Raw genomic sequence first — 19,343 nt, forward strand, 5'->3', positions numbered from 1 at the left:
TGCCATATTCTGTTAGAACTTTATTCAAAATGTCAAACTCTTCTTTGATAAGTAAGTCAGTACAACAATAACGACAACAGAATAAGTGTTCATTCCTTTGCAGCAGCTACTGGGTTAGTCTGTTCCAGAAATACAAGGAGAATATTGAGTTAGAAAGATGAAAGATGTAGAGAGGAAAAGAAAAGATAATATACAAAATGATAGATTGATAGATACTGAATAAAAAGTCCTTGGTTCATGATAGGTAAAATGTATAGGTAGATGATAGACGATAAATAACAAAATATATTTTGGTGATTATAGGTAGGCAAAGAGGTAATAGATGATTGGGGAGGAGATGATTTCTAGACAGACAGAAAGATAGAATTTTCATCAACATTTCCAGTTATCACAAGATTTATATGTTATGATAAAAACATTTTTCTCGTCTCTTAGAAAGCTTTTACTGCTAAAGTTATTTAAAATAATAGGAAGTTTAGAAAGATGTTTGTGCAGTTGAGTTGCTTCCCACCAACCTGAAAACTGGTCTTCATAAGCTGGAACCCATTTGGTGGGAGGTCAAAACAAAATTGCAATAAAAAAAAGCTTCCACTAGACCTTCTCATATACACATACTGAAAATATTATGCATACACAGAAATATACAATAATAACAATGAAAGAAAAAATAGAAAAGCATACATTGATTTTTCATATAACTATAATATAATCATTAAGTTTGTAAAATAATACGAATGTTTGGAAGCCGGAATATTTTCTCTTATATATCAAACAAAGTATTTTGTGATTAAATAATCAATAAAAACAAAATTAGATTTACAGCACAAAAGATTTCAAAACAGCGAAAAATTTAGCTCACTGCGAGTTAAATTTTTGAAAGGAATTTACTTGGAAATTGCAACAATTGTCTTAAATTTAATCTTTTTTAAACAAATGAAAATAATTGAAATATATCATTTAAAATTATTTAGGATAACTGGATTAGTCTGTTCCAGAAATACAAGGAGGATATTGAGTTAGAAAGATAAAAGTTGTAGAGAGAGAAAGAAAAGATACTATACAAAATGATAGATTGATAGATAATGAATAAAAAGTCGTAGATTCATGATAGAGTATTATAGGTAAACTGTATAGGTAGATGATAGATGATAAATAACAAAATATATTTTGGTGATTATAGGTAGACAAACAGGTAATAGATGATTACTATTAATAGGATAACTGGTGGCTACATAACTTTTAAACAGAAATAAGCAATAAGTAAAATTTCTCCTTAGACAATATTTGACTATTTTTTTTCAATGACAAGATTTTTGAGAAACATAAAAATTGGAGAAAGGTTATATCTTTATCTAAATATGTATGTAATTTATACTCATAAATTATATTATAGAGACATTATTTAATATTTCATTGTTATTTATTTATATAGGATATGTTATGGTTCAAATTTTTAATATACAACATCTGAATATTTTAGCACATAATATCATAGAACAGATAAATAGCATGGTTAAGAATTTTCAGAAAATTTTTTGTCTTGTTTTTTTTTTATTCCTGTGCATTTCTTTAAAATAAGTATTTTCCCTTATCCACACCCAAGAGAGGCTGATATAAACCTATGCTAACTGATGGTATTCTGAAAAATGACCTTGTGAATCTGATCACCTTTGAGTCCTATGTCGGCTCTAAAACAGCAATTACATGATGCAGAAAATATTATTTGCTGATGTTAATGTTATATTTCATATTTTAATTTAATAATATTCTAGTCAGTACAGTTAATATTATATAAATTTTGACATGCTACAAAACCAACTTAAAGAAACCATGAATTATTTTTTGAGAGAAGCAACATCAAAGGACAGAAAACTGTTAAATATGTGCGTATTCTTACCCTTGTTGAGTGAATAAGGTGTAACCAATGTACCATTTAGCCATGAATAAGAGAGTTATGAGCCATGAACCAGAGTTATGGATATCATTGAAATTTACATAAACATTGTTTCTATATTCAGGAATGGTGTACAACTGTGAAAGGCCTAAGGGTTTTTAACAACTGTTGTCATTTTTTAATACTGTAAGGAAAAATGTTAGAAAAGTGAGAGATGTTAATCAGGCTTACATGTCTGAAAATTCGAGGTGTAATTTTTAAGGCACAATGCTACCTAAATAACTAGAAGTGCACAAATAAGTGGGGTCACTGAGTCTCATTTGATCTATGGATAATTATTGGGTATACATTCAATACACCAGTTAGTCCTTAGAGTAATGAGTAAAATGCCATACAAGAAGATTAACACAAGAATAAAAATATTGACCAGCATTTAAACTGCAACGGACGTAATGGGTGCAAGCAGAGGGATTTGAACCAAGTCTAGGGAAAGGGGTAAAAGAAACCTAATGGATGGTTTGTCAAATTTCTGATTAAAAGGTTGACGGATTATCAACGGATATGTGGGTTCATTTCCAATTTACTGACAATATAAATAGAAGACAGGAAACTGCATGCCAGTGTCTAGATTAAAGCGGCAACTATGTTTCCCAGTCCCCTGTGCTACATCCATTTTGGCAGCTCAGTGCACAGCAGAATCAGAAAGTTTGCTGTGGATAAAGTCTAAATGTGAGAATGAAAAAGTTTTGAACATTAGTAGTGTAGATGGTTCTAAAGGCACAAAACTGAAACAACTTTTAATTCTTGAAAACAAATGTAATTTCAGAGGAAGTAGAAGTGTTAAAATTAGGATACTCTGAGCTGTGCAAAAAGGCAAGAAGAATCATAACTGAGTCATTCAACAGTTGTGATTGTAAATTTGATGTGATGTTGTTAGAGAAAATTCTCTGTTTGAGTGTGTGTGTGTGCGTGCGTGTGTGTGTGTGTGTGTGTGTGTGTGTGTGTGTGTGTGTGTGTGTGTGTGTGTGCAGAGAAAACCTGGCTTGAGATAGGATAGCTCTGTCACATTAGCACGTCAGGATATCTAGTGTGTGAGTATGTATGCATCCTGTCTCTACCTCTTTTCTTGAAGTCAGAGCACTGGTTTTACAGACACACTCTAACAATTTTACTTTGCTTGGGTTCTGTTCTCTCATTTCTACTGAAGTTTTAGGTACATTGAGTCACCATTCCCAACTCGTGACTTGTTTTTACTTCTAAAACAAGCCACCACATAAACTTTTATTTCTAGGTATCAGCACAGTGTCATTATAAGGAGATAACATATGTCAGAGGAAAAATATTCTAATACACAAAATGAAGATGTTGAATGTGAAAACAGAAGCAATCTTATAAACAAAGAAATAGTACAAAAACTATATTCACTCTCTTCATTATTCTACAAAAAGGAAATTGAAACACATCTCTAGTGTCTGACCCATTTAATGAGGAGAATACATGGAGACCAGCAAATGGATTGGGGAGTTTCCTTTATGCACGGTAGCCTACTGTTTCCTAATGCTCTTTTTTTTTTTAATTTTGGTTTTGGATCTTTACCATACCATATTTTCTAAAGATGTTACAAATATGTTATCCCCCTTTCTCTGTTACAGCTAGAGTAATGAGGAATTATGTGTACACTCAGTCCAGTTTTCCCCTGGAATAAAGAAGAGTTAGCAGTATTAGGGAAAACTACTTGACATTATTCATTTTTAAAAGAAATATTTTATTTTACTTTGCAGGTATTTTTCCAAATATATATCTGTATGACATGCATCCAGTGCTTTCTGGGGCTAGAAGATACAATCAGATTCTCTGGAACTGAAATTAGAGATGGTTATAAGTCACTAAGTGGTTGCTAGTAACTGAATAATGGTTCCCTAAATGTGAAGTGCTTTTAAACACTGAGTCATCTCTCCAGTCCAAAACAAGTTAAATTTAAATATTTCAATGTAATGGCCATGAAAATGAGTCATAGCTGATGATAATTATGAGAAACAATTGCTAAGAAAAACATGTGTTATCCTGTACCTAATGTGAACATTGTTCACTTCTACAAATAATCTTCAAATATGATCATTCTGTTTAAGCCACTAATAAAAATAATGATATATAAAGTCTAAAGGTTACTTCATAAGTCAAAGGACCTAAGTTCATGATAGTACCACAAACACATAGTTAAAAGTTATATTTGAAATCTACTGTAAAATACAAGTTTTTGAAAGTGTCAATGTGTGTGACAAGTAGATTCAAAATATCCCCCAGCCTTAAGTGTTATCTTAGGCTTATTGTGGTAACAGGCACATGTTTAAACACTTTTGATGACTTATCAAAGGATAGTGTCCTAAGTTTCATTCTTTTTAGAAATAAAGGCAAAAGGAACGGATGTCCCGAATCATCCAGTTTGACTAATGAGCAGAAAAACATGACAAAAATGGCATCTGTCACTGACTTGACTATATGTAGTGCACCTGAACTCGCACAAACTGTGGCTCCTGCAGTGCCATGAGGCAGTTTGTGATTATCTGATGCCACAGATACAATTATAGGTAATTTTGCTTGGTCTAAGTAACTCTTTTGAGTGTTCTTTGTCAGATATACTTGAGTAAAACTACACTAGTTTAAGTATTTTGATCCATAAGAATAATATATGTATAGATATAAAAGTAGAAATTTTTCCTGAAGCACTTTGAGCTTTAAGGTTTGATTAAATTATGAGCCTACTTAAGCAAAGATTATGTATAGTAAGAAAAAAATAGTGAAATCTTCCTATAGTTTGACTTGATTTAAAGATTTAATATTCATTCTTTAGAAGTCATTAATTAGCTTATAAATTTGTAAATATATTCTGCCTTAATCAATTATCCATGCCATTAATTATGGAAAAGAATCAAGTTTTCATATTTTTTCTGGGGAGCTAGTAACTATATTATTGCTACTTGATAGTTTTCCATAAAGCAACAATCGATTGTATGGTTTCCATTTGAAAGACATTTCAAAATACATACCATTTTAATTCAACAACGCTTTAATTTCTGTCAACAACTAATCTAGTATTATTTACCTTCCTTTGCAATTTGACTTTTGTTCATTTGTTTAAAAACATAATGTATTTATTACGTGAAATTGAAAGATTGGAATGGTCATTGTATCAGTTTGATTGAAAGAATATTCCCTCTGTATGCATGTATTTGATACTTGGAACCCAGTTAGTGTTGGTATTTGGAAACCTTATGGAACCCTTAAAGTATTACTGCTAAAAGTTACTTAACTAGAAATGAGGGCTTAAGAGTTCATAGCCCTCCACCGTATTTCCAGTTTATTTTTTCTCTCTCTTTCATGAGATATGATACCTCAACCTCCTGTTCCTCACTTACATGTGTCCACTAACATATGGACATCTAGTCTTATGGAAACCATAGCCCAATGTAAAGTCCTACTTAATTTTATTTAGTTTGTACACATTTTTTTTTTCTATCTAAATAGCATATTTTCTAGCTTTTCTTGCAACCAAATCAACCAAATTATTGATGGTCTAAATGGAGTAATAATATCATAGGCAACTGTTTGTCACTTGCCCAATTTCTCAGTACTGTTCTCTGTTGTGACATCTGGAATCAATGGTAATAGTGAATTTTCCATTCCTATCCCTAAAGGAAATGTGGGGAGCTATAGGCCCTTAATAAGCTCATGAGTATGTATCATGTCATAATTTATTATGAGAGAAAAATATTTTTCTCTTATTGAGCAATAAGTATTTCTATATTTACTATTAGATTAATTTGTATTCTATATGTGTGTGTGTGTGAGTGGGAGTATGGTTGTGTGCGTGTGCGTGTGTGTGTGCGTGTGTGTGTGTGTGTGTGTGTGTGGTGTGTGTGCCTGTATGAGTATATGTTGACCAATTGTGTTGTAGGTACTTGCACATAAGGTCATGAATCTTCTAGACTTGACTAACAAAGGGTTGTGAGCCACCACATAATGAAAGTTGATCCTTAGTCCTCTACCAAGAGCGCAGAAGTTACTAACCATTAGGATATCACTCTAGACTCCATTTGAGAATAAACAGATTTCTTAGTTACCTTGAATATCTTAGATTTATATACATGACAACCTTGGTTTTTTAATAAAAAAATATGGTTAATATTGGTCAATTGAAATGTTAGGGAAGGGTGCTCAGAGAAATGGGAATAGAAGGATCATAAGAATGGTGGTGGCGATAGGGTCAGAAGGCTTCTGCCTTACTGATTTGGAGTGACACTCAGAAGTCTGAGAAGTATGCATTTCCTTGTTTGCATTTCCTTCAGTGAGGAATGGTATACTTGTCTGTTTTTTACCTTGGAGAATAACAGAATGTGGGTACTGTGTCATGAATTTCACCACCTAACTTTAAACTTTGTTTATTGAAATTTAGTATTTAATACAGCACTAAAATTTTCAGTATGTGGGACTATTGAAAGCAACATGCTCTTAGGAATCATGCAAAAAAAAGAGGTAAATTTTAAAATACAACACTATAAATAATGATAGAAGATCATGAAACACAATTATAAGTAACATCTAACTTATTGGTGAGAGGCAAGACCAACTTATTCACTAAGATTAGAAAAAAGGCCCAAAGACATATTGCTCATGGCTATAACCAACATAATAGTGCTGTGACTTCTAGGGTGAATGCAATGTAAGGAGGAAAAATAAGTAAAAAATGTGTTATAAACAGATAGGAATTAATAAATCAAATTTGTTCTCCATCAGGTAGACATCAGATTTTCTATTTTGTCCTTCAATCTGGAAATAATTTTGAAAATATGTATAAAGGTAAACAGAGGAAAAATAATGTAAGTATGTATACTTCACATGTTTCATCTTTATAGCCTGAATAGCAGGATTATATCAAAAATTTTAATTTCTCTTTTAATTTAATTTTACATTCTATTTTCAGTTCTCACTCCCACCCCTCCTCTGCCTACTCCAAAGCCCATTTCACATCCACTCCTCCCAATGGGTAACGGCTCCCATAGAAAGTCAACGAAAATCTGGCGAAACTGCAGCCATGTCAAAGTCCCCCTCCCCCCAGGATTAAGCGCTGAGCATGGCCTTCCACCCTAAGGATGTGGCGACCTGAATATCTACACCCCTAATATGAAAGTACCCACTCATGTAAAAGAAACACTTCTAAAACTCAAGGCCGTCATCAAACCACACACACTAATAATAGGAGACTTCAACACACATCTCTCACCAATGGGCAGGTCAATCAGACAGTAACCTAACAAAGAAATAAGAGAATTAATGGAGGTAATGAAAAAAAAATGGACTTAACAGACATCTATAGATCATTCCACCCAAATAGGAAAGAATATACCTTCTTCTCTGTGGCTCATGGAACCTTCTTGGAAATTGACCATATACTTAATAACAAAGCAAACTTTCACCAATACAAAAAAAATTAATAACCACCTGTGTCTTGTCAGATCACCATGGATTAAAGCTAGAATTCAGAAAGCCTACAAACTCATGGAAACTTAACAGTCAACTACTGAATCACTCCTGGGTCAAGGAAGAAATAAAGAAAGAAATTAAAGTCTTCCTTGAATTTAATGAAAATAAAGACACAACATACTCAAACCTATGGGACACAATGAAAGCAGTGCTAAGAGGAAAGTTCATAGCACTAAGTGCCCACTTAAAGAAAACAGAGAAACCACACATTGGAGACTTAACAGCACACCTGAAAGCTCTAGAAAAAAAAGTAGACTCATCCAGGAGGAGTAGAAGACTGGAAATAATCAAACTGAGGGCTGAAATCAACAAAATAGAAACACAGAAAACAATCCCAAGAATCAATGAAACAAAAGCTGGTTATTGGAGAAAATCAACAAGATTGACAAACCCCTATCCAAACTAATCAAATGGCAGAGAGAGAACATGCAAATTAATAAGATCAGAAATGAAAAGGGGGACATAACCACAGACACAGAGGAAATTCAGAGAATCATTAGATCTTACTACAAAAGCCTGTATGCCACAAAATTGGAAAATGTAAAAGAAATGGACATTTTTTTAGATAAGTACCATATACCACAGTGTGAAGTCCAAGGCCCTCCCCCCAGGTCTAGGAAGGTGTGCATCCAAATAGACTAGGGTCCCAAAAAACCCATACATGCAGTAGAAACAAGTCCCAGTGCTGTTATCGATGACTTCTCAGTTTGCCCCCTATTGGCAGCCACATTCAGATAGTCGGGTTTGATCACATGCTTGTACAGTCCCAGTCCAGCTTGATTTAATGAGCTCCCATTAGATCAGGCACACTGTCTCAGTGGGTGGACCACCCCCTCATGGTCCTGACTTCCTTGTTCAGCTTCTCCCTCCTTCTGCTCTTCAACTGGACCTTGGGAGCTCAGTCCGTTGCTCTGATGAGGGTCTCTGTCTCTATCTACATCAGTCTCCAGACGAAGATTCAATGGTGATATTCGAGATAATCATCAGTGTGATAGTGGGGCAAGGCCAGTTCAGGCACCCTCTCCTCTGCTGCCCAAGGGGACATCCCCGTGGACACCTGGAATCCCATCTAGAGCCAAGTTTTTTGCCAACCCTAAAATGGCTCCCTTAATGTAGATATCTTCTTCCCTGCTCCTATAGCCGCCCTTCCTCCATTTTCACCCCTTCCACTCCCCCAAACTCTACTCATTTTTCCCTTCTCTCTTCTCTCTCCCCATTTCCCCTTCCCGCAATCCCCACCCCTACCCCCACCCCCATGCTCCCAACTTTTGCCTGGCGATCTTGTTTGCTTCCAATTTCCAGGAGGATCTACATATGTTTATCTTTGGGTTCACCTTGTTATTTGGCTTCTCTAGGCTTGTGAACTATAGGCTTAATGTCCTTGGTTTATGTTTAAAGTCCACTAATGAGTGAATACATACCATATTCATCTTTTTGGGTCTGGAAACAACCTAGATGCCCCTCAATGGAAGAATGGATAAAGAAAGTGTGAATACAACAATTTAAGGAGTATTGGGATTAGTTCTTTGAAATTCTGTGCTGAAGCCATGTATCTAGTACTAAACATTTATTTTGGTTGGGAGACTTAATGACTGCTTCTGTTTACTTAGGAATTATAGGTCTGTTTAAATTATTTTTCTATTAAATTAGTTTTGCAATATGAAATCTATGAAGAAAGTTGTCCATTTCTTTTCATTTCTTTTTAATTTTGTGGAGTACAGGTTTTTGAATATGATCTGATTGTTCTTTAAATTTCTTCAGTTTCCAGGCGGATCTCTGTGAGTTCGAGACCAGCCTGGTCTACAAGAGCTAGTTCCAGGACAGGCTCCAAAGCCACAGAGAAACCCTGTCTCGAAAAAACCAAAAAATAAATAAATAAATTAATTAATTAATTAATTAATTAATTTCTTCAGTTTCTATTGTTATGTCCTCCTTTTTATCTGGTGTTGTTGTTTTGGATGTTCTCTCTCTGCCTTTTTGTTAGTTTGGATAAGTATTTGTCAATCTTCTTGATTTATTGAAGAAAACAACCCTTAGTCTATTTGATTTTTTTGTATTGCTTTCTTTGTTTCATTTTACCTTTTCAGCCCTCTATTTCCCAGCATTTGGTCCTTCTGTGTGAATTTCCTTCTTTTTGTTCTAGAGCTTTTACACGTTCTGTTAAATCATTACTATGGTGTTTCACCAATCTTCTTTTTTTTTTGTTTGTTTGTTTGTTTTTCGAGACAGGGTTTCCCCGTAGTTTCTAGAGCCTGTCCTGGAACTAGCTCTTGTAGACCAGACTGGCCTCGAACTCACAGAGATCCGCCTGCCTCTGTCTCCCGAGTGCTGGGATTAAAGGCGTGCGCCACCACCGCCCGGATTCACCAATCTTCTTTATATAGGCATTTAGTGTTATGAAATTTCTCTGAGTACTGTTTTCATTGTGCCCCATAAGTTGTGGTATGTTGTGCCTTTGTTTTCATTTAATTATAGGAAGACTTTAATTAATTTATTTATTTCATCCTTGACTCAGGGGTGATTCAATTCAGTATTATTCAGTTTCCATGAGTTTGTAAGCTTCCTGGAATTGGCATTGTTGTTGAATTCTAACTTTAAGCCATGGTGAGTTATTCTAATATATTTGTATGTGTTGAGATTTATTTTGTTACCGAGTTTGTGGTCAGTTTTAGAGAAGGTTCCATGAGGTGCTGAGAAGGTATATTCTTTTGTGTTTGGGTAGAATGTTCTATAGATATCTATCAAGCCCATTTGAGTCATTACACCTGATAGTTCCCTGTCTGACAGACATGTCCATTGGTGAGAGTGGAGTGTTGAAATCTCCCACTATTAGTGTGTGGCTTGTTGTGAGATTTAAGCTTTAGTAACATTTCTATTACTAAAGTAGGTGTCCTTGTATTTGGGGTGTAAATGTACAGAGTTAAAATTTCATATTGATGTATTTTTCCTGTGATGAATATGAGATGTCCTTCTTCATTTCTTTTGACTACCTTTAGTTTGAAGTCTATTTAAGGTAGCTACACTAGCTTGTTTCTTAGGTTACATTTGATAGAAAGTCTTCCCTTTCTCAAAACCTTTTACACTTCTGAAGAAATTCTATCTTGTGTTGAAATTGAGGTGAAGTTTCTTTTATTGCAGCAAAAGGACTGGATCCTCTTTCTGTATCCATTTTCTTAGTCTGTGTCTTTTTTTAGGTGAGTTGAATCGATTAATATTAAGGGATATTAATGACCAGCGATTGTTAATTTCTATTTGTTTGGGTGGTAGTTTGTGTAGGTTTCCATTCTTTAAGATTTGCCAGTAAGAGATTATCAACTTCCTGTGCTTTCATAGGTACAGTGAACTTCCATGTGTTGGAGTTTTCCTTCTAGTGCTTTCTGAAGGGATAGATTTGTGGATAGGTATTTTTTTTAATCTGGTTTTGACTATCTTTTTATTTTTTTATATTTATATTTATTTTTAATTAAAAATCTTAAACCTGTTGGAATGGCTAAAATCAAAAACACCAATGATAGCCTTGGCTAGAGAGGTTGTAGAGTAAGGGGAACACTTATCCATTGCTGGTGGGAATGCAAACTTGTGCAACTACTTTGGAAATCAGTGTGGCAGTTTCTCAGGAAATTTGGGATCAACCTACCCCAGGATCCAGCAATACCACTCTTGGGAATATACCCAAGAGATGCTCTATTATAACACAAAAGCATTTGTTCAAATATGTTCATAGCAGCATTATTTGTAATAGCCAGATCCTGGAAACAACCTAGATGCCCCTCAATAGAAGAATGGATAAAGAAAGTGTGGAATATGTACACATTAGAGTACTACTCAGCAGTAAAAAATAATGACATCTTGAATTTTGCATGCAAATGGATGGAAATAGAAAACACTATTCTGAGTGAGGTAACCCAGACCCAAAAAGATGAACATGGGATGTACTCACTCATAATCGGTTTCTAGCCATAAATAAAGGACATTGAGCCTATAATTTGAGACCCTTGAGAAGCTAAATAAGAAGGTGAACACCCCCCCCCCCAAAAAAAAACATATAGTTATCCTCCTGGATATTGGAAGAGACAAGATTGCCAGGCAAAAATTGGAAACTGGGATGTGGGGATGGGGTGGGGGTAAGAGGAGATGGGGAGAAAAAAGTGAGAAGGGGAGGATGGGGAGAGTTTGGAGGAATGGGATGGTTGGGATGGAGAAAGGGTGGATATGGGAGCATGGAAGTATTTATCTTAATTAAGGGAGCCATTTTAGGGTTGGCAAGAGTCTTGACTCTAGAGGGGTTCCCAGGTGTCCATGGAGATGTCCCCAGCTAGATCCTTGGGCAGCAGAGGAGAGGGAGCCTGAAATGGCCCTATCCTATAGCCATTACTGGTTTTGACTATCTTGAATACCACCACAGAACCTTCGTCTGGCACCAGATGGAGACAGAGACAGAGACCCACTTTGGAGAACTGGACTGAGCTCCCAAGGTCCAGTTGAAGATCAGAAGGAGGGAGAATATGAGCAAGGATGTCAGGACCAAGAGGGATTGGTTGAATAGACAGTGTGCCTGAGCTAATGAGAGCTCACCAACTCCAGGTGGACTGGGGCTGAACAAGCATGGGATCAAACTTGACTCTCTGAATGTGGTTGACAATTGGGGCTGGCTGAGAAACCAAAGATAATGTCTCTGGGATTTGTCTCTACTGCATGTACTGGTTTTTTGGGACCCTAGTCTACTTGGATGCACGCCTTCCTAAGCTTGGATGGAGGGGGGAGGGCCTTGGACTTCCCACAGGGCAGGGTACCCTTCCCTCTCTTAGGGATGGAGGGGGAGGAGGGACAGTGTGTGAGCAGGCATGATGGAAATAGGCGGAGGGGAGGAAGTGGATATTTAGAATGGTACTATTTATAAAGCAATAAAAGATAAATAAAAAAATAGAAAAAAAGAAATTATCTGAACCATCTTATCATTGGCTGGGCCATGTTTACTGCAAAAGAGTCATAATTCCCCCTTTTCTTCACTTCTAATTTCTCAATTACCTGATCATCCATGTATGTCTCATGCCTTGACTCAATACTGGCATAATTTCCAACTCAAAGTTTAAGATAATAAAATACCTGTTTTACTAAGGCATTCATAAAAACAAATCTGGTTTTGCCATGGAGTATCTTGTTTTCTCCATCTCTGGTGATTGTAGATTACAGGATCTTATGGACAGGGGCTGGAGCAGCCTGCCACAGGAGGCTTGCCTTTGCTGCTGAGCAGGGTGGGGGAAATGCCGGGGGTCTTGCCCCAGGACTTAGGGCACAGAGACTGAACTGTCCAGTGAGATGCTTGTCACTCACCTCTTGGGCCTCTCTGTGGAGTTGCAGTCTGTGTCTCAGAGAGCCACAGAGGTCAAAGGGGATGGGTTGCTTTAGGGCAGAGTGGAACTTGTGTATTGTCTGATAGGGTGGGGCTGGGACATTCTGCCTGCAGGAGGCTTGCACTTGCAAATAAGCAAGTTGGTGGATGTAGTTTTGCCCCTCGGCCCAGGACTTAGAGACTGTTGTTCAACTGAGAAGCTGGTCACTCACCTCTGATCCTGTAAAACAGTATTTTCTACTACCACAAAAAAAAATTGGCAGAGATTTTTGAAACTAAGTAAAGAACTCTACATAAACCACATGAAAAACATAAATAAATAAGTAAATTAATTTCATTCATTCATTCATTCATTTAATTATTTATTTTGAGAAGGGTTTCTTCTGTAGTTTTGGAGCCCATCCTGGAACATGGGCTGTAGAACAGACTGGTCATGAACTCAAAGAGATTCACCTATCTCTGCCTCGCAAGGGCTGGGATTAAAGGCAGGTGACATCAGTGACCAGCTAAGATTTAATTAATCTTAATGAATATATCTAGCAATTTATTTGGTGATATCAATGAACTGATTATAAAACTGACAGCCCCATTAAAAAAGAAATAAATTAAAAGGAAAGCACTACCTGTTTTTCAGAATTACTATGACATTATTTACTGTCAAACAATATGGTTTGAGACAGGACACAGAGAAAGTGGGGAAATTAGTTATAACAAAAAAGTCAGAGATCCAAACATACATTATTCCTTAAGCTCTGAAAAGGTCACAGAATAACTCAAATTAAAAAGGGTTACTTTTGCTATTAATATTTCAGTTACAAGTAAACAAATAATACCAAACAAAGAGAAAGTTAAAGCATACATCTATAACTTTCTCAAATCCTTAACTCAAAGTGGATCACTTTTCCAGAAGTAAAATACTAAGCTGTAAGATTTCTATTACAAGATATGTGGAGACACTGGCTGACTTTTTAATTACCTAATTATTTTGTGGATACAAAACTGAGATCACAGACCATGAAGTAAGAAATTGAAATGAAAAATCAGGGAATTCTCTGGAATTAAAAACATCTACAAGTTGGAAATGCTGTTAAGATTGAAAAGCTAAGCAGCAGGTGGGGAAGTCTTTACAGAATGTCTGGCTGGCAAATGGTGGAGAATCCAACACACACAAAAAAAATCTCTTAGACCTAAACAATGCCTGAAAACACACAATTGAAACTGATCAAACATTCCAAGCAGGCTCTCTACAAAGGACAATGTACAGATGGTAAATAACCACAGGGAAAGAGGGTTCTTTTTGTCAATCAGAATTTGCAAATCAAAGCAATTTGCTGAAATCATATTTGGTAAGTGTGCCTACAAATTCAAAAATATTGGCATTATTGAATATTGTTGATGATATGTAGAAATAAGAACTCTCATTTGTTTGATAGCTGAAAAGCAAAGTAGCATGACAGTTTATTAAGCTTTACAGAGTTTTATTAGAAGCTCCATATATTGTGATCAAGTACTTAAATATTTTTTTAAATATTGAATATATTTATGTCCCCATAGTAATCAACACTCAGAAAATAATAGCATGTTTACCTCCCTTGCAAAATTTGGAAGAGACTTAGGCATTCATCAATACTTACTGCTTTCTTGCTGAGACATTTTAAGGCCTTTATATATATATACTAAGGAAAGGCAAACCATCTTCTTAATATTAATGGTGAAAAGTTCTCTGCTACATCTGTGTCTTAGTTAAGGTTTTCATTGCTGGACACCGTGATCATTAAAGCTTTTATAAGGAAAGCATTTAATTGAGGGTGACTCAATTACAGTGTCATAGGTTCTGTCCATTATATTCAGGTCGGGAGCATGGCTGCATGCAGGGTAATGTCATGCAGAAGTGGAGATTGCTGCATCTTGTAGGCAACCCGAAGTCAAAGCTGACTGTCACACTGGGAATGTTTGAAGCAAAATAGATCTCAAAAGCCCACCCCAACAGTGACACACTTCCTCCAACAAGGTCACAGCTCCAAATAGTGACGCTCCTTTTGGGGCTCTTTTCTTTCAAACATCATACTAGAATGATTTTCATGTGGCTCTGACAGGAAATAGTTCTGCAGAAGTAGCTCATAATTATGGCAGGCCATATGCACATAGTGCCTGCCTAGGTATTTGGGATGAAATTATGTGTAGGACAAAAAAAATTATCGTTGTTGTTGTTGTTGTGTGTGTGTGTGTGTGTGTGTGTGTATGTGTGTGTGTGTGAATTCAAAGTTCTTTCGAGGAATACTCATCACTGAGGGACACTGCTGTTTTATGCTGAACTTCCTATCTAAGGATGTGATATGGTTCACTGATCTTTTTTTTGTCCTTCTTTTTTTTCCCCGTTTTGTTTTGGTATGTTTTATTGATTCATTTGTGTGAGAGCATCTTTATTTTAAAGTGGCCTTTATTTCCCTAAGTCACCCAGAATATTATGGATCTTACTATGTAGATTTAACATATTCCTGTTAGCTTCTTCCTTCCTACTCTGAGGCTTGTAGTAATAACCCACAATGCCAGAGACAGGTCTCCTTTAATAGTTTGGTTATGAATATTTATATGGGAGAATCATATGAGTTTTCTTTCCCATACGCATCAAACAAAATCTGATATTATTTTGTATTAAATCTTTAATGAATTACTTAATAATAGTCTTTCAGGTTTCTTTTCAGTAATTATTAGTGACATCCTCGTCCTAAATACTTATGATTGACATAGGCTGTGAATATCTAAAACTTTTGTGAGCAATTGATAATGTTAGAAGGTCGATACTATGAACCATATGTGAAATTTTCACGTACATTTTCTCATGAGGGAACAGTATACATGTTTCATTCTTTAACTAAGAACTAAGAACAGACTTGGAGATCGAAGGGCGCCTTTGTGACTTGGAATGGCAAGGAGAGCAGATATACCTTTTGTCAGAGTAATGAAGAAATTGCAAGCTAGGGAAATTAAAGAGACACTGAATGAGGGCTGAATGAAGCTTAACTGCTTGGAAAAAAAAAAAGGAAAGTACTTTAAAATTGACGTTCTACGCCAACACCCCGTGATCAGTATAATAGATATCTCATGTAAAGTAAACTGTGTGGTGTTTGACTTCACAGAGAAGCTGGGTTTGGGAACACGATTTTGTCACACACTTTAAATCCAAACATGCTTATAACAAGAACCTTCTGAAACCTTTGCCTCTGATAAGCTTGGCACCTGCCTCTGTAGTGGATGAGGGCAAACAAGCATCAAAATGTATTAAAAAATATTGTATCCTTGAAAATAGCCAGCACATAGATGATTCTCAAGAGGTATTACTACTGTTCATCCCGTGATAAGAAGATGCATTTACTGGGAATAGAAAATCAGATCCTCATCCCTGCAGAGGACAGAGGACGCTCTGCCTGGACTCTACTGGACAAAACTAGTCATGTCTGCAAGATGCTTTTAGTTCCAAATTTAATGTTTTGCTATTTAATACTTTCTCTGTCTCTCTCTGTCTCTCTGTCCCTCTGTCTCTTGTCTTTGTCTCTGTCTCTGTCTCCCTCTCTCTCTCTCACTCACTATATATGTATATAGATAGATATAGATAGATAGATAGATGATGGATAGAGATAGCTAGATAGCTAGCTAGCTAGATAGATAGATAGATGATAGAAAGATGACAGATAGATAGATAGATAAATAGATAGATAGATAGATAGATGATAGATAGATAGATAGATAGATAGATGATAGATGGATGGATGGATGGATAGATAGATAGATAGATAGATAGATGATAGATAGATGATGATAGATAGATGATGATAGATAGATAGATGATAGATAGATAGATGATAGATGACCACCAGTTATTCTTTTAATTTTACTTGCTATAAAAACTTTAAAAATCAATAGAAACTGAAAACATGACTATATTTGCCACGCACCGCGGCCCCGGTCTGCGCTCTGTGCGCTAGAACCGAGTTCGCGAGCTTCAGGCAAGGGGCTGGAGGTTGAGAATACACACGCAGAGACAGACACGCAGACCTTTAAACACTGATACCAAAGCCCCTCTTTATTAGCACCTTGTAGGATTAAATACACTGCAGTCAATGGCCAACAGGTGAAAATCCCATCCTCTGATCCTCTAAACTAGGCACAGCTTTTAGTAACTTCAACTAGTTTTTAGGAGTGAAGAGCAGCTGAAGGCCAGGACTCAGTAGTCCCAACATATAACAGATAATTTATTGCACTCTATGCAACAGTTATCCATAACTAATTCCCAAAGGAAAGGTGCTAGTTTACATTTTATTGTAGTATAACATAGTGAGAAGAATTCTCTTATACAGTATCATTCTCATGCAATCTATATTACATGAAATAAGGGTGCTTTATAGTATCATAAAATAAAAATATTCTATCATATGACATATTTTTATTCTAAATAACAAATAAAATTAAATTTTCTTTTTCAAGTTTATTTTTATTTATTCTTTGTGTCTTTCACAACATGCATCTAAAGCCCATTCATTTCTCATTCCTGCTTTTCTAACCTATGCCCTTGAAGTCTTTTCCCCTGAAGACACTTAAGAGAAAAAAAAAGGAAAAGAAAAGAAAAGAAAAGAAAAGAAAAGAAAAGAAAAAGGGGATGGGGATTCTTACCATGGAAGTCACCAGTCTAGCCTTAGTCCAATGAACCTGAAGCCCCTCTTTTACATGCCTCTTTGAGAATCCACCACAATCCACTAATAATTACAGAATAACATGATAAACTTTACTTTCTTTTCTACAGTTCTGTGCTAGAAACATTATAAAACAACAATATCACTTCTAGAGCCATTTATGAGTATCTCCCTATCTACTTTCCTACTACTAGTCTGTTTCTTTACATGTTTTATGATGACCAGGTTGTTCCATAGACTGCAAACCTTCTCTCTCAATCTCCTGAAAGTTTGAATTCCACTTCAAAAAATGTGCAATATTTACTCTTTACTTTAGTCTCAGAGGGACAGTTTTTTTTTCTCTTTCAAAATGCAAGCTGATTACTCAGTCTCATTCAAATTCTTGAAATTCTTAAACTTTCCAGATGTTTCCAGAGAATTTGAGAGTCAATCTCAGCCTCACGTGCTATGTCTTTCCTCTTCCACTGAAATCTTAAGACTCTCCAGAGCTCCTCAGGGCTTTCGTCAAGCATATGTTCCTCCTCAGAGGGGTTACATGGATTTTCTTGTTTCTAGAAATATTGCTTCTATGGTACTTTATTATTTTTTTTATCACTACTCACCTGTTATTAAAGATCTTCATTGAGACCCTATATTCAATTGCAACTCCAAAGCTGCACCAGTACATTTTCTGGATTCCATGTCTATTCGTAATACTTTGAGACCTTTTAAAAGTATTGCATACAACAAGTTTACTTGGGTGTTTCTTTACTGCCTTCATATCAACGTTAGAATTAGAAATGCAAGTTGAGACTATTCTCTTGTTTTGTATGCTTCCTTCTCGCTTTTCCCCACAATAAGATGTGTTATCTCTCATGCCTAAAAGAGAAACTGACACAAATCAAGCTGTGCATAAGCACTGAGAATTTTTTAAAGATCTGTAATTTAGAGGAGGTAAAACATCTTCATTATATTGTAAATATTTCACATCTTCCTGAAACTGAATATAGATATTCTGCAGCAACCAATCAAAACTCAACGTGATTATTCATGTATGCCAACAGACTAATTTTAAAATTTATATAAAATTTTAATGTGTGGTTCTAGAAATGGAATAAAAAAGCATGGAAAATTATCATACTAAATATCGAGATATATTGAAATAATATAGTAATTTAACAGTGTGGACTTAGAAGAGCAAAAATGAGAGACAACCTCAAGAAAGAACCTCTTGTGGGCATGTGGCTATTTGGATTTGGCAGATGTGAAAATGTAAAAAAAAGGGACATCAAAGAAAGACTTGTTTCTAAAATAATACTGAGAAATAAAATTCCAGTCCAAAACATCGTGGCAAAATCATTCCAGATGGTTTGAATTATGCATACTTAAAGTAAACTTTAAACTTATTACAGAAAGTATTAAAAAGTATCATAAAATCTTCTACTCAGAAAATATACTTCTGGAAGTGAGCAGAATACATCAAAAAAATGTTACTGAACTGACTTTCACTTATTTACAATTAAAAATTTCATCAAATGTTACTTAAAAGAATATTGTTTAAAATTTTAAAAAGACAAATATCAGATAAAAAGAAATATATCAAACAGTTCTTATAGGTCTAGATTGAATTATATATGTATGTATATATATATATACATAACACATACATACATATATAAACTACAGTGAACTATGTTCACATTCAGCCACAAAATATACATGTTTAAGTTTTTAGAGTGGATTACAACGTAATAATCCAGAGCTCAACAAATATGTTTAATTTTCAGAACAAACTCACTTGTAAGTTTTGAAGAAGTTAGATACACACTAAGAGAAATTTATTAATAGCAATGCTAGCGATATCTATATTTTCCTCCTGTGGCTA

This window comes from Arvicola amphibius, chromosome 11, assembly GCF_903992535.2.
Source record: "Arvicola amphibius chromosome 11, mArvAmp1.2, whole genome shotgun sequence".
Classification (NCBI taxonomy): Eukaryota; Metazoa; Chordata; class Mammalia; order Rodentia; family Cricetidae; genus Arvicola; species Arvicola amphibius.